The following is a 14696-nucleotide window of genomic DNA, read 5'->3' on the forward strand; positions in this document are numbered from 1 at the left end:
GTTAACCATGACAGCATCTGTTCTGGAGTTTCCCTGTTCTTCCAGAAAGGAACAGGACCAAGCAGGAGCCTGGTGCCGTGACGGTTGACCGGGGCTGATGGATGGCCCGGCTGCCGTGGGGATGGTGGTGAGGCTGGCCTGGAGATATCCTAGGCAGCTTAGAGGTGATGGCTCAGCCTTTGTGGGGCTGCCAGCTGCTGCCGTGGGGATGGTGGTGGGGATGCTGCCGCGGCTGTGGTGGGGCTGACGGCTGCTGCCAAGCGATGGTGTCAGGATGCTGTGGGGTGGCGGTGGATGCTGCCGGGGCTGTCGCGGGGCTGGCGGTGATGCCGGTGTCGTGCTGACAGCCGGGAAGCTGCCGGCTCGGCTGCTCCCGGGGCGAGCCCTGCGCCACCGCGGGGGTGGCAGCGAGGGGAGCATCGCGGAGCCGAGCGGGCGCTCTTCAGGCCGGAGTTGCTGTGGGGCCGGGCGGGGACCCCGACCCGGCCCCGCCGCCGCCACCGGCCCCGCGCCAGCCGCGGCCCCGCCCCGGTCCCACGGGCGGCGGCGGGGGTGTCTCTACCGGGGGCGCGCGGGCGGAGGAGGAGGAGGAGGCGGGAGGAGGAAAGCGGCAGCAGCAGCTCTCGGGAGGAGCCTGTCCACCGTGAGACAGCATATTCAGCCGGCGGCGGCGGTCCTGCCGCAGCGGCGGGCGTCTCGGCACGGCTCGGCTCGGAGCAGCTACTGGCAGCAGCCCTTCAGTCAGCGGGGCATCCCTCTGCTCCCCCGGCGGCGAGGGCTCGGTGAGGGCTGCAAGGCGCCGGAGCCGCTCGGCATCTCCCGCGCCGGCGGAGGTGAGGCACCCGCGGGGCGGCGGGGCCGGGACGCGGCGGGGCCGGACCGGCGGGACGGTGGGGGCTGCCCTTGGGCCCGGCGCTGGCGGCGGAGGAGCGGGGCGGGAGTCGCTCCGCGGGATGCGCAGCGGCCGCGCAGCCTGGTGCGGCCGCCGGAGGCGCTCCCCGGGCAGGCGGCCCGGCCGAGAGAGCGGGCATCCCTGCCGAGAGAGCGGGCATCCCCGGCTGGGCTACCGGGCATCCCTGGCATCCCCGGCTGAGCTCTGGCAGCCTGGCGGCTCGTCGGCGGCGGGGCTGCGGTGAGCGAGCCTCGCCGGCCCCGGCACCTGCTCCGGTCCCTGGGGCGCCGCTCGGCCCCGGCTGTGAGTGGCGGCCGCCGGCTCCCAGCTGGTGCCTGAGCGCCGAACAGCTTAAAGCAAAAGGGGGTGGTAAAAGTTTTTCATCTGTAATTCCTCACACAGCGTGAGCGGTAGCGGATTTGCTGAAGTCCAGGATGACAGCGGACAGTAAATAGATCTTTCCCCCTTCTTAAGGTCATTCCCTAAAAGGGTGAGAGAAGGAGGGAGTCAGCCAGAGGCCTTTTTTTCACTGGTAGTCCAGTGAAATAGATTTTCAAAGAGATGTTATTGCAGTTACATCATCCCGGGAATCCCCCATGGTCAGCAGAGAACATAAGGCCCCAGATTTCCTAGACAAAGCCCCTGTTTTATGAACTAGAACAAAGTTTGTCTTTCTGTCAATATTGCCATTGACAGAAAGTACAGATTTGAGCTATAAATGCATATGACATAAGGATTCTTGGCAGATCAAGCAATCTAGCCTGCTGATATAGAGGATATGAGATGGAAGGACCTGACATGAAGTTGGCACGCGACTTTGGCACCTGAAAATTTATCTTGACATGCAGGGTTTTGTTAGTGCTTCGTTTCTGCATGAGGACTTAACATTGGGAACTGCACTAAATATCATGAAGTACAGGACTGCAAAACCTGTTTCAGAATGGAAGTCCCAGATCCCAGGACTGCCTGTCCCCTGATAGATGGTGTTATCAGAGCAATCGGGGCATTTAATTTCTGGTACTGCCAATGGGCTTTGTTGAAGTGCCTTGTTTGTTCTTGCCAAGTTAATGGGGAAAAGTTACATGTTTGCTATTCTGACTCTTTTAAGATCTTTTTGTTGTTGCTGTTTTTATTTTCATTTGAGATGGCATCTCTAGTCACATTCTCCATATTTAGTGAGGGCAGATAAAATTCCTTTTATAATTTCTCTGCAGCATTTTTATGCAAGAATGGGTTTCTTCAACACAAACCTTGGGGCTGCATCTGGGTCTTGTCTCCATGAGAGTGCTCACTGTGACACCAGTGCATCCTCTGCTTTGTTTTCTTTTCCCAAATTCATTAATTTATAGTTTGTAAAAATACAAAATGTGTTGTCCCTTCTGTACCTTCTTTGTGAACAGACTGTTTTGAAGTTTGGGTCTTACCATCATCCTCCTTGTTGAGCAGGACTTCTGAGGGCCAGGTATGTGAAGATCCAGAAGATGGTTTAGAGTTACATGGGCTAGATTTCTCTCAGCACTAAGCACTTCTGCCTCTAATTAATCTATCATAAAAATTCACTAACTGTAGTGCTGCTTTATCCACGGTTTAGGAGAGGAATCTTTAAAGGAGCAGCAATAAACCACACCTTACACATGCAGTGATTACTGGAAGCTTGTACCCAGCACATCTTAAATTAAGAAGCTGACCTTCCAGCTCTTTCTATAGAAGGAAGGGCAGTGAGCTGCCCTCCTTTGTGATGCCTTTCAGTGGCTATTTTTTTCCATTATTGAAATGTGTTTGTTTTTCAGTGTATTTTTCCAACTTCAGGTTTCTGGTTCCTGTTATGCCTCCCATAGATAAAAGCCTTGCTTTAGCAGCTGTCTTCAGGGTAGGTACTCTAAACCATGCAACAAGAACTTACCTGCCTTATTTTCAAATAAATTAACACATTCAGTCCCTTGGTCTTCTTTTCTTTTGTAAGACAGGTTTCAAAAAGCATTCCTTTCTGCCCTCTGTTTTCCAGCATGCAGGAAGAGAGAGGGGGAATTCTAGATAGAGCTGGCTGTTCTATCTGATGGGCTGTGTTGGAGGCACCACCATTGCAGGATATTGGACAATGATGTGAAATGGCCTGTAAGGGAAAAAGATAAGGGATTGAAATAGAAAAAACATATGGGTATAGAATGGCAGTATTGCTTTTGAAAGCTTTATTTACTCCTGCTGGTGAATCTGTTAATAATGTGGTATCTTTCAGTTCCTCAAATTTAACTTCTTGCAGAGATTTTAAACATATTTGTGGCCACTCTCTAGGACTATTCAGGCTTGTTAACCTGGGCTATGCCTCAAGTGCCCTGTTGAGCTTCTTTGGCTTGGTTTGACCAGCAGCAAAACTAGTAATTTGGAATCTTTCAGAGTTACCAACACCTAGTTCCAAAATGAGTTGCTGCTTGGAGGTGGTGGTGGGATGTTAACAGAATGATCCTCCTTGTTGTTTCCCTGGGCTTTAATTTTTAGAGAAGTTGGAGGGAGGTAACACTGAAATCCTCACTGAGGTGCACAGGGTAATTCACATCTGCAGATACAAAGTCTCAGGCTTTCTGCAGCCATAGTCGGACATAATGACCTCTCAGTGCAATACTCATCTGATACTTCCCGATTTTATTTTAAAAACAAATGAAACAAACCATAATGACTCTAGATGTAATCTGTGTTTAAAAGGGACATTTTCCAGCCAAAATACTGATGGAATATGATGGCAAAATGCCCTTAGTACAGATGCAACTTGTGTTAGTAAAACTGTGCATTTGCCAGTGCAGCTTTATTTCTGTTTGTCAGAATAATACAAGTCCTGTGGGTGAGTATACATTTCCATGTCCATATACATGCCCACATTTACATGTCCATATACATGTCCACATTTACATGTCCATATGGGGGCTTTCATTTCAGGTGAGGGCTCGAATGGTCTCCCCTCAGCTGTTTGTAAGCAGGCAGAAATGGTAATGCAGGAATGATACTGCTTAACAAAAAGACCCTGACTCAGTCTCAATCTCAGATTGATGCAATATGTCCCTTTGCTACTTGATAATAATCCATCTAAAAGTGTGCTAGCTCTTTTTACTTGGAGATGACATTGGGAGCTGTTGTTCACTTGGCCATCTGCAAGCCTCAAAATAAGACAGTATACATGAGCTTGCTCCCCCATACTGTTCATTTTACGTGGCATCATCTTGCCAACTTTTCTGGGAAGATGGCTACTTCCAGGCAGATGGCAGGAGCTGCAGGAAGCTGTGAAGCAGACTAATGTGTGAGCCACTAGATCTTACAGATACAAGACACCTCTGATAATCTGTGACAGGTGATGTACCAACTCCTCCTGAGCTTAAAACTATACCCCTGATTTTTTTTACTGTGCATTTTCAGCACTTTTCGTTGCACCTTTTGAGGCAAAAGCATGCTGATGAGTATCTGGGAGTGCAGTGCAGCATGGAGAAGGCATGGGGCAGGGGTGATGGTTTCTTGAAGCCTTTTATGGGCAGCACACTGGAACTCCATGCTCAAGTTTAAGGACAGAGGTCTCAGCCCTACCACTGCTGACAGTAATGGGAGTTTCTCTCTGACTTCTGTGGTGGTGAGCAGAGCCTACAGAGTGATGGCAGAAGTCAGCTGCCCTCATTGTCTGAAAGCCATGATACTTCTCCAAACACTATTGAAGAAAATGAGAGCTTTGCATTGACTTAACAGAGTTTGTATGAGTCCCTGTCTAACTGCTGCACTGACCTGTGCAGATGTCTAACCTGTGTTACCTGATGAATAATAGCTGCTTAGATGTCTCTTGTGATTCTTGGCTCCTAATTGTACAGTATAAGTACATTTTTTTATATTTAACCCAGCTCCCATGCATGTGAATCAGATGATCTGGATAGACAAGTTACATCAACCTGAGGAACAGACCTCCTGGGAGCCCTTCTGGAGCAGTGCAGTTCTCCCCTGTGTGTTCCCCAGATGCTGGCTGACTGTCCCTGCTTGGCCCTAGAATAATTAATCAATAATTCGACTAAAGGAGAAGGCTCATTTATTGCCACTCAGCAGAAAACCAATACAGAAGGAATCTTTTAAGGACCTAACTTTTTGTTTGTGAAGTGGTATCTTCACATTTCGTTTCCCTCTTGCTATCATTCTTTGAGGCTTACCCTTTTCTGTTTTGTTCAATACTTGTCTTAACATTGCATTCCCTTCTTACTGGCCTTCCCTTCCCCTCCCCTTTGTTTTCTCTCCCTAGCATAGAAATTATATTAATTCCTTGGTCTTTCTCCCTCTAGCTGTGATATGGGACAAATAATTCCAAATCCTGTTCCTCAGTTATTAATTTTTCACTTCAGCCCAGCAGAAAGATGCAGTGTGTTTTGTGTTCAGACAATGGGGATTTATTGTAAGGCAAAGACACAAAACTGCCTACTATGATTAAATATAAGTAAGTATAATAGAGGATCTATTTCTTATCTATTTATATCACTTTATATCAAGCTTTCCTTGATTCTAATATTTTCAGGCTGAATTTGAGAGAGAAAGCTATGCTATGTTAGTACTGAAACTATGCCGTGTGAGTATTGAAAGTTAATCATTGAGATCTTAGACCACATGCTGGGAAAATATGGATTTCTCTTGCCTTAAACTATTCACCCCTTCCATTTTGTACCCATTAAAACAGATCTTAGCTTTTAAAGGGCAGAGAGAGTTGTATTAAATCCTTACTATTCAAGGCATGCCCTTGTTTCGTGTTTTGCACATTAGGCCAGCACTGTTAGGATCAGACTGGTTACCAGGTCACTTGGTAATTGGGGCAAAGACATTTCAAATGATTGCTATTATATATTTCCAGAAATTAAAATATGTAATAAAGCAGGGTTACAGGAAAAAAAACAACCAAACAAAAAACAACAGAACAACAGACCAACCCAGGCTGTCTCTAATGTTTCCTTATATTTGAACCTGTCTGTCCTGGTTTAAAGACTATTCCACTGACACTGAGCTTTTGAAAGAATTTCTTCTCAGATTCTCACAGCACAAAGTTGGGGGACTATGTAAACTCATGTGACTTATTTCATAATACATGTTTATCTTCTCTTTAAGTAATATAAAAGATTTGCTATTTTCATTAATCTCACTATTCAAAGTCATATGACATTGTTTCTTTAATCAGTTTGTTTCTAGTTACATTTTAAGCAATTGCTGAACCAGAAGGTGGTTTGTATCATAATTCTGATTTATTTCATATCTTAGCTTGTCCCTAAATGAATTAATTCTTTGTCCTTTTTCGCTCAAACTGCTCATAGAGCTTTGTCACACGCTTATAGCACTTTGTTACACAGTATCAACTTCTGCCAGTCTTCATTGCCTAGGAACACAAATTCCTTCTGCAAAAAACTGAGAAAAGATAGTTCAGGTTATATGTGCTTATGACTGTAAACTGTGTTGTGCATTAAACAATGAATGGCTTAAAAATCTATAACCTTTTGGAATGAAACAAGAAATGTGACCTAAATCAAACCCCCTAGTGTGCAGTTAGCCATTCATGTACATAATCTGCTGCACTTGGCAAGCCTGTGAATGTTGTATTCTTGCCTTTCACTATCTCCACAGTAGTAATAATAATACAAGAAAAATTGTGCTGATGGGATAGCAGGGTATTGTACTGGAGACAAAATAAAAAAAACAGTGATGCCATTCTCTCTTTGTACTGAAAAAGCCCGTGGGAAAACTGTCCCTTTATTTCTCACAATATTTTCTTTTTCACAGAAAGCTGAATAGAAAGAAAATGCAGGAAAGCCTAGTTTCTCAGCCTTTAAGGGCCTCTGAAAATATTTTAAAAACACCTTGTGCAAATTCAGTACTTTGACTGATAATTATAAATTAAAGAGCCTTAAGATTTTTCCCATATGCTTAAAGCATAGAATTCAAAAGATGACAGTAAATTCTACTCTTTGTTAGGGGCTAAGATGGAAAAAATTCTGTGTTCCAGCCTTGCTACTGGTGCTGTCCACACCTTTTACAGCAGCCTTTATATACATAATACTTATTGGGTTTTATTGTTTACTTATCAGTGACTGCGGGGACAGGGAAATAAAAAACTCTAGACTTCCACATTGGCAAACATATCAGTCTTTTTGAACAAAATTACAATAAAATGTAGCAGTAATATTAGTTAATACTTGTGGGGATTTTGAAGTCTTTAAATGGAGATCATTCCTCCTCAGTGTTCATTCAGTAAAGTTTAATTAAATTCATTTTTTTCCCAAGAAAGTTTCTGATCTCACTAAATCAAACTATGAATTAGGAGTAAGTATAATGAAAGTTGGTTGCCTCCCATTTTCAATGTTATTTTTCTTGAGGTACTCTGTATGTGTGTATATGTCAATAAGACTGCTGTGCTTTCTCATGTAATGTAATGTCCACTTTTGCTAAAGGATTAACTTTGATTATTACCCAATTACTCCTTGATTCTCTCTGTTTCTCTCTTCTGATACTGCAATGATCTGTAGTTTAACAGTTTAACAGTTTGATGTGGTTGATAGCCAGAAATAGATAATTTCTAGTTGCCATGTGGACCTTCAGTGGTCCGGTATTTTGACAGTTACTAGTAAATGTTGATATACTTTTCAAAACTGTCTATATCACCTTCCCCATTTGAAGAGAACTGATGGTCTCTAACTGATGTCTTGGTCTCAAATTCTGGAGCCAAGGTCCTGATGTAATGGGCCATGCACTAAGGCTTGCTTCTGGAGGTCTCCTGCAGTGTGCTCCAGGGATGTGATTGCCTCACAGTTTAGGACAGGGACTTGTTTGCTTTTACTCTCAGGAAGCCCATTTGCAGAGCTTCTTCTCAGTGGAAGCCAGGGCATTTGAGAGATATGTGTGGGGAGGGAGAGAAGAGCTCATGGGCAGCCAGCATTGCCTCTGTAGGAGGCTGTGCCTGAGGTGCAGAGCATGTGTCTTAATGTGTCCAGATCTCAATGGGATGCATACTTGAATTCCCCAAACTGGAAGTTCTTATGCTGCCTGGGAAGCTCAGCTACATCTAAACTGACAAAATGGTATGGAAACAGAAACTAAAATTGCTGTCCTCAAAATCAGCTTGGCTCTCACCTGGCTCCTGAAGCACAGGAAATCTCTAAAAACTCACTTTTTTTGCCTTTTTTGCCCTTTTCTGATGTGTTTTTACCCTTGAGCTCCCAGACTCAACAGCCAACGTGTCCACTCTGTTTCTCTGAGGCTGCTCCATCTAGCTCATCTCTAGTTCCTCCAGCCCATCTGCAGACTGTGTGCTCCATGCTGAGCTGCAGCTGACAGCATCTGCTCCTGGTTTTAATGGGCTTCACCTAAACTAAAGGAGTCTCAGTTTTGCTTAAAGAGATATTTGCCTTCCTCTGTGCTCTGACCAGCTACCTGTATGTCTTCTGCAGTAAGTACCTTTCCAGTCTTTCCTGCTGAAGCTGCTTCACATAAGTCTAAAATATTAAAGTTTCTTTGAGTGCAACAGAGCATGTGGGAGAAATAGAAAGGACTCTTCATCACCTTGCTTCAAATGCTCGGGAAGAAGCAGAAGTCTTTGGCTCCAGATACTAAATACAGCATTGTATTATAAACTAAACAGTCACTGTGTATAATATAAACTAACCCTGAAACAAAGACTAGAACCCAGGGGCCTCGGTTAGGGATTGATGTTCGCTCTCTCGCATCTGCTTCTTCTGGTCCAATGAATCTTTGCAGAAAAGAAATTAATAGAAAATAGATTTGATGATTAAGAATGCAATCTCCATTCCTCCAGTGCTTCTCACTCATTAGCCAACAGTCACCCTAGGAATGAGGGTTTCAGTCTTCTCAAGACAAAAAATGTCCAACCTCCCCCCCAAACAAACCACAAACAAACAAACAAAAAAACAACCCCCAAAACATGTTTCTCCTATTCGGGTGGAAAACTTTAACCACAGAAAAGGTAAATGGAAGGCATAGATTTCTTGATTCTTAATCCTCTCTCAGATTCACATTCTTTGCATTAGAAGAATGCAAACGTCCTTTACATTATGCTGTTAGACATCTGCATTTATCACATTGCCTTGTTATCTGGACATACCTCTTTTCTCTTCTGTCAATCAACAGGGATATTTGGCTGATGCAGGCTCTGAGCATTCATCTTGCTTTGTTAGTACTTCCAGATAAGCCCTGGGAAGTACAAAGAGAATGATAGTGTTGCTTATTCTACTTTTTGAGAACTTTCTGTATATTTCTTACAGCCAGGGCTCTTCCCTGCTTTTTAAATCTTTAGCTGTCTTGACTTCAGAGCTGAAATCAATATGTGATATTTTTAACCTAGTTACATCCTTACAGACATCAGCAGCAAAGCAAAGCATATTTTGTTAGAAGAAAGAAACGGTATCTGAGTAAGTCTTCCAGCAAAACCTGTGTGATGGCAGCATAGCTTGGTACATTCCCTGAAATGTTCTTTGATGTCTCTCTGGCAGTTGTCATAACTGGGTTAAGAAGCAGACACTAGAGCATGCATTTTTCATGTTTCAGTAAATGGCTTTAAGTATCACTTTGCAGCCATGTACCACTAGGGTTATCTCAGGAGGAGGGTGGAAAAGTCAGAGGGGTCAGTTTTACCCCCCAGGGTGGAATGAAAGTACATGTTTTAATGGCTGAAATGTTTTCAGGATGAAGAAAAGGAGACTTTGGTCCACTTCAGGAGAGACTAGCAGACAACCTGAAGCAAAAGTCGAGGTTAGGTTTTAGTAAATCATTAAATTTACCCCTGGGAGGCATTTTGGTACTGTTATGATGAACAAGATATTTTATATAGGTTTTGAAGAAGTGTTCATATCAATGATAGAAGTAGATATCATCGACATCTTATCATTGTATAAGAAATACATATACAAAAGAAATTGAAATCAAAGACTTGAAATACAAGGCTCTTATTTTTCTAGATAGGTGACCTGCAGCTTGTTACCTCTCTCCCATTATCCATCTCTAAAATCTTACCCATTTACAGCTTGCATTTGGTTTTCTTTTGATGTCAGAAAACACCTTTAAATTATCCTGTTAGGTCACAGAATCATAGAAAGGCTGGGGTTGAAAGGGACCTTTGAGATCTTCTAATTCAAAGGCCCCTTCAGTGGATAGAGGCACCTTTCACTCAGAGCTCCATCCAACCTGGCATTTAAACACTTCCAGGGATGGTGCATCCACAGCTTCTCTGGGCAACCTGTTCCAGTGCCTCACCACCCTCACAGTAAAAGCTTTTTTCCTAATAGCCAATCTAAACCTACTCTTTTTCTGTTTGAATCTCTTTCCCTTTGTCCTGTCACTTCCAGTTGTTATAAAAAGTTTCTCTTTCTTGTAGGCTCCTTTCAGGTACTGGAAAACTGCAATTAGGTCACCCCAAAATCCACTCTTTTCCAGGCTGAACAAATCCAAATTTGTCAGCCTTTCCTCACAGGAGATCTCTCTAATCAACTTGGTGGCCTCATCTGGACTCACTTTAACAGGTCCATGTCCTTCCTTGTATCCAGTTTACTGGGCCCAGAGCTGATGCAGCCCTGCAGGTGGGGTCTCGCTGGAGCACAGCAGAGGGGCAGAATCCTCTCCCTCACCCTGCTGGCCACGCTGCTCTTGGTGCAGCCCAGTTTGGTTTGGATTTCTGGGCTGTGAGTGCTCATGGCTGGGTCATGTCCAGCCCCTCATCCACCAGCACTCCACAGTCCTTCTCAGAAGGGCTGCTCTTGATCTGTTCATCCTGCAGTTCCTCTCTGGAGCAAGCTGCAAAATTCACAGAAAATAACAAGGTGCAACGAGAGAGACCAGTTAATGTGTGGGGAATGTAGAGTCACAAAACTGGAATTTTGTTATGTCCATTCCCAGACATATACAGAGCCACATATGGAATCCTGGGTATTATTGCAGCCAAACAGTAAAAGATAACAGAGACAGAAGCTGATAGAGAGGGCAGTGACCAAGAATGCTTAGGAATTCTCTGTTCTACAAGATCTAAATGTTGTCAAGCATGCTCGTGATTGCTTTGTTAAAAACATCTGCTCTTTGTAACTGGGGCACAATTCCTCAGTCAGGTCCCTGGGAAGTACAAGTCAGTATTGGCTGCTGCATCATTGAGGACCATCTCACAGAAGCACATCTGAGATCACTGTGCAGTTATAACTGTGCTCATTAATACTTATTGAGAGAAAATCCAAGACATTTGGAAGACCTGTTTAAATTTCCGTTTTCTTTGAGGTGATATGTGCAGTTGGTTCTGTGGAATTCAATATAAAGGGAGCATACTTGGTGCAAGATGTGCAGCAGTTTTGCTAGAGGGACATGTTTGTATGAGTCCTTGAGTTCATTCTGCTCCTTGCTGGAATGTTGTGTGTTCTTGCTCATCTCCAGGGAGTTGTTGCCAGCAGCTTCTTCCCTTCAACACTGATGGCTCTTCCATGGCTCTAGGTTTCTTTGATGCCTTGTGAAGGCTGACCTACAACAGAGCCTAGGTGGAATTAAAGAATTAAGCAGGTATTTTTCACGAGGCCGCAATAGATCCCCCTTGGGAAGTACAAGAGCCCAGCCAGGGCTACACCCAAGATCAACCCAAAATGGTCACAAAATGCATGATGGGTCACGGAGTCTCACACTTCTATAAGTTCTGGTCTATTTGCATGTTGGAATTAATTGTCTAATTATAGCTTTAGATTATGAAGTCCCATCCTTCTTGTTTTTCTCTTCACTCTGTCATTGTTTATGCTCTTGGACCTGAGATTCTGATCATTTTTCCTTGGCCCCCAGCTAAAGAAGGAATTGTTTTGTCTACATATCCTGTGAGGAGAGCTTACCATCAAGCATACCACCATATGAAGCTCAGAACTATGCACTGAAGCAGCATAGAATCAAAAAAAGTGAAAGCTAAAACCTGAGGCATCATGTTGGAATTGAAAAGATCATGGTAAATTTAAGAGACATGAGAGTCTCAAAAAGGGGCATGAGAGAAAGGGATGATAAGAAGGTGCTGCTTCATTGGCGCTACTCCTGGTGTTGGAAGAATGGGCAGTAGTAGAGTCCTGCTCACGTGCTGCTTTGTGGAGACCCTACAATTCTGCTGAAACTGAGTTTTTGTAGTAGGGCCATTATGGAGGAACAAGAGTGAAAAGATTAAATTGTAATAGATTGTAAGTGATGTGCAACTGAGCAGTTGTGAGTACATATCTTATACCCTGTCAGCATCCAAATAAATAGGCTAGAGATGTGCTGACCTGTTGCATAGCAACCAGGAGGAAGCACAGAACCAAATCTCTGGATGCTTGTGATTTGTAAACCTTTACAGAACAAAGTACAAGACCTTTACCCATCTGCTCGAAGTGTTCAGAAGCTGAAGGATAAAAATGGTACATTCCCTGAAATGTAACACTTGGCAACCATTTTTATTTATAGATAAATACTCAGATGCAGTGTAAAAAGCCTGACTATTTTGCCTCAAGGTTATGTAGAAAAAATACTTAGTCTCTCCAATTTTACTTAGCATTTTCCTGAATTCATCACACACAGGAGATTCCTTTAAATACTGCAAATGCTGAGTTTTTGCAGCTGCAAATATTTGCTCATTGTTTTGATTTCATAAACATTGATATGCCCATTTAGCAAAATTATTTATGTTATTCGACTGAAGTCAAGTACAAATTCTGATGCATGATGAAAAGAGGCACTCATGTTTATTTAAAAATTGCTGTTGAGATGCTTCTAGCCCCTCTTGCCCATTTGAAGTGTGTTTCAAACATTATTTTCAAATGAATGCAATGCATTAGAATACATTTATACTAGGGTAGCAACTCCCTCTGGTTTCTTGCAGACCAAAGCTGTTTATCTGCTTTGTACAGTTTCATACTTTGCATGCACACTTTACAGTTGTGGAAGTCATAGGTAGATCTCATGGGAATTTTTTTCTATTGTAAAAATATATAATATTTCTAACTGTAGGAAAGATATTAATTTGTACCAAGTAGAGATAACTACAGTACGCTATAGAAATGAATCATTTTTTTCCAGTGGAACACTTCATATGTCAGAGTTTCAATAGTAATAGTACTCCCACTCTATGAACCCATTCTTTAAAACCAAAACCACTGAGTAATATATTTTGTTGTGCAACATCCTTTGTATTTTACACGAATATGTTTTGCAGTTTTGGACTCAAGGAACTGGCTATTTATGAAGGCATATGAATAATGCATGTACAGCATCTCTAAATGATAGATGCTGCCTATTTATTTCAGAGGAGTTCATTAATGAATCAATTATTTATAATTAGTTATATAGGATGACTAATGCCATATGTAAGTGTATTTAATGAACCCCCTTGGTAATTGCAACAGAGATAATAACAAAAAGGACAACACAGGAAGTCACAAATCAGGAAAGACCTCAAGGCGCATGAAGGGTAAAATTTCTACTCCTTTTGGAAAATTTCTACTCTAGTGCAGCCTACTGAATGAACAGCATATAAAACTCCTGCAAACACCAAAAAGCAGTAAAATCTGTAGGCTTTTTTATGTGCTACTAGATTTGGCAACTTAGGTTCCTTTTTAGAGGAGCAGGGCAAAAGCATGCAGGCAAAAAGCTATCCTAGCAAATACAAAGAACAGACTGGAAAAGAAGGGAGATCTTACATATTGTTTACTTTTTCTACTGAAAAAGTGCACTGTTGTAATTGTCTTTTTTAAAATTTGATATACATTGGGCATTTTGGGCTTATTTTTTCCTGTATTTAGTCTATGTACACATCTTGCAACTCTTTGTACCTGTTTTTCTGGTTTTATTACTCTAACTTATTGGTACTGAAATTCAAGTAAAACCTATTAGATACCTGTGACTGTTTCTGCTGTTAAGTGAAGAAAATAAAATACATTAGAAAAATATCTGCTCAAATATTGTGCTATTGATCATTGATAAAGACCTTGTAGCTTACAAAGCTGTAGTAAAACTGGCTTGAACCTCTAAAAGTGCTTGCATGGCTTTTAGTCCAGTCAAGGATGAAATGCTGTTTTTTGCACATTTACATTCTTACTGCTACCACAAATGAGATGGTTGTGAGATGTTACTACATGTGGGATGAGCTTGGTGGAGTAGTTTGGCTTATGTTGTGTACGGCAGAGAAGTTTGTGCAAACACTATTATTATTTTAAGATTAATGTAAATTGTCTTTCAAATATCTTGTTTCATACAATGACAAATGAAAAGGAACTTCTGGGAGCATTGTAAGGACAGGATTCTTCTCACTCTGTCTGAGGCATTTACAATGGAGATTTCTAGAACTTAATGCAGATCACCCAGGGCCTTTTATCATCATTAAAGAGGAATTGATGACTTTGGGGCATGTTTGATCTTAGCTGATTTTAAACATTTGCTTTGGGAAAAGTGGAATCACATCCTGGGATACACAGATTCTTTTGATTTTACCTGTACTGATGGTAGGGATAGCTCTGCATGTACACAGTGGGCATCCAGGATGCTGTGAGCTGAGCCAGAAGATGGTGGAGTCCCAGAAAGCAGTCCCTGGCAGCCAGTGCTGCACGTGCACAGGCTTGGGGAGCTGCCATCACGCTGGGTCTGGTGTGTAAGTGGAATTAACTGTGTTTCCAAGCCTAAGAGGCATGTTTAATCCTCATGAGGAAAACTGACATCTTGAAATGGAGCACTCCGTTTCATTAAAAGGCATGCCATGAGGAGCCAACTATCTCAAAGGAAGGAGAATTTTCTCTAAGTATTCAGGCAGGTGCTC

The 14696-nt window shown here is 42.8% G+C and overlaps 1 protein-coding gene across 6 annotated transcripts in view; it reads left to right on the top strand.

The window, feature by feature from the left end:
* Positions 1-682: 682 nt before the first annotated feature.
* DYNC1I1 (dynein cytoplasmic 1 intermediate chain 1) overlaps positions 683-14696 on the top strand; it is a 186907-nt gene continuing 172893 nt past the window's right edge. For 2 of the 6 annotated variants that reach the window (XM_054273283.1, XM_054273284.1), the window contains exon 1: positions 683-833. The gene's annotated coding sequence lies outside the window, so the exon portion shown is untranslated. The remainder of the gene's footprint in view (positions 834-14696) is intronic. The other 4 variants (XM_054273287.1, XM_054273289.1, XM_054273285.1 and 1 more) reach the window with 3 other exon arrangements.

This window comes from Melozone crissalis, unplaced genomic scaffold (genome assembly GCF_028551555.1).
Source record: "Melozone crissalis strain CALT ecotype California unplaced genomic scaffold, PUWL_Pcris_2 ptg000016l_1, whole genome shotgun sequence".
Taxonomy (NCBI): domain Eukaryota; kingdom Metazoa; phylum Chordata; class Aves; order Passeriformes; family Passerellidae; genus Melozone; species Melozone crissalis.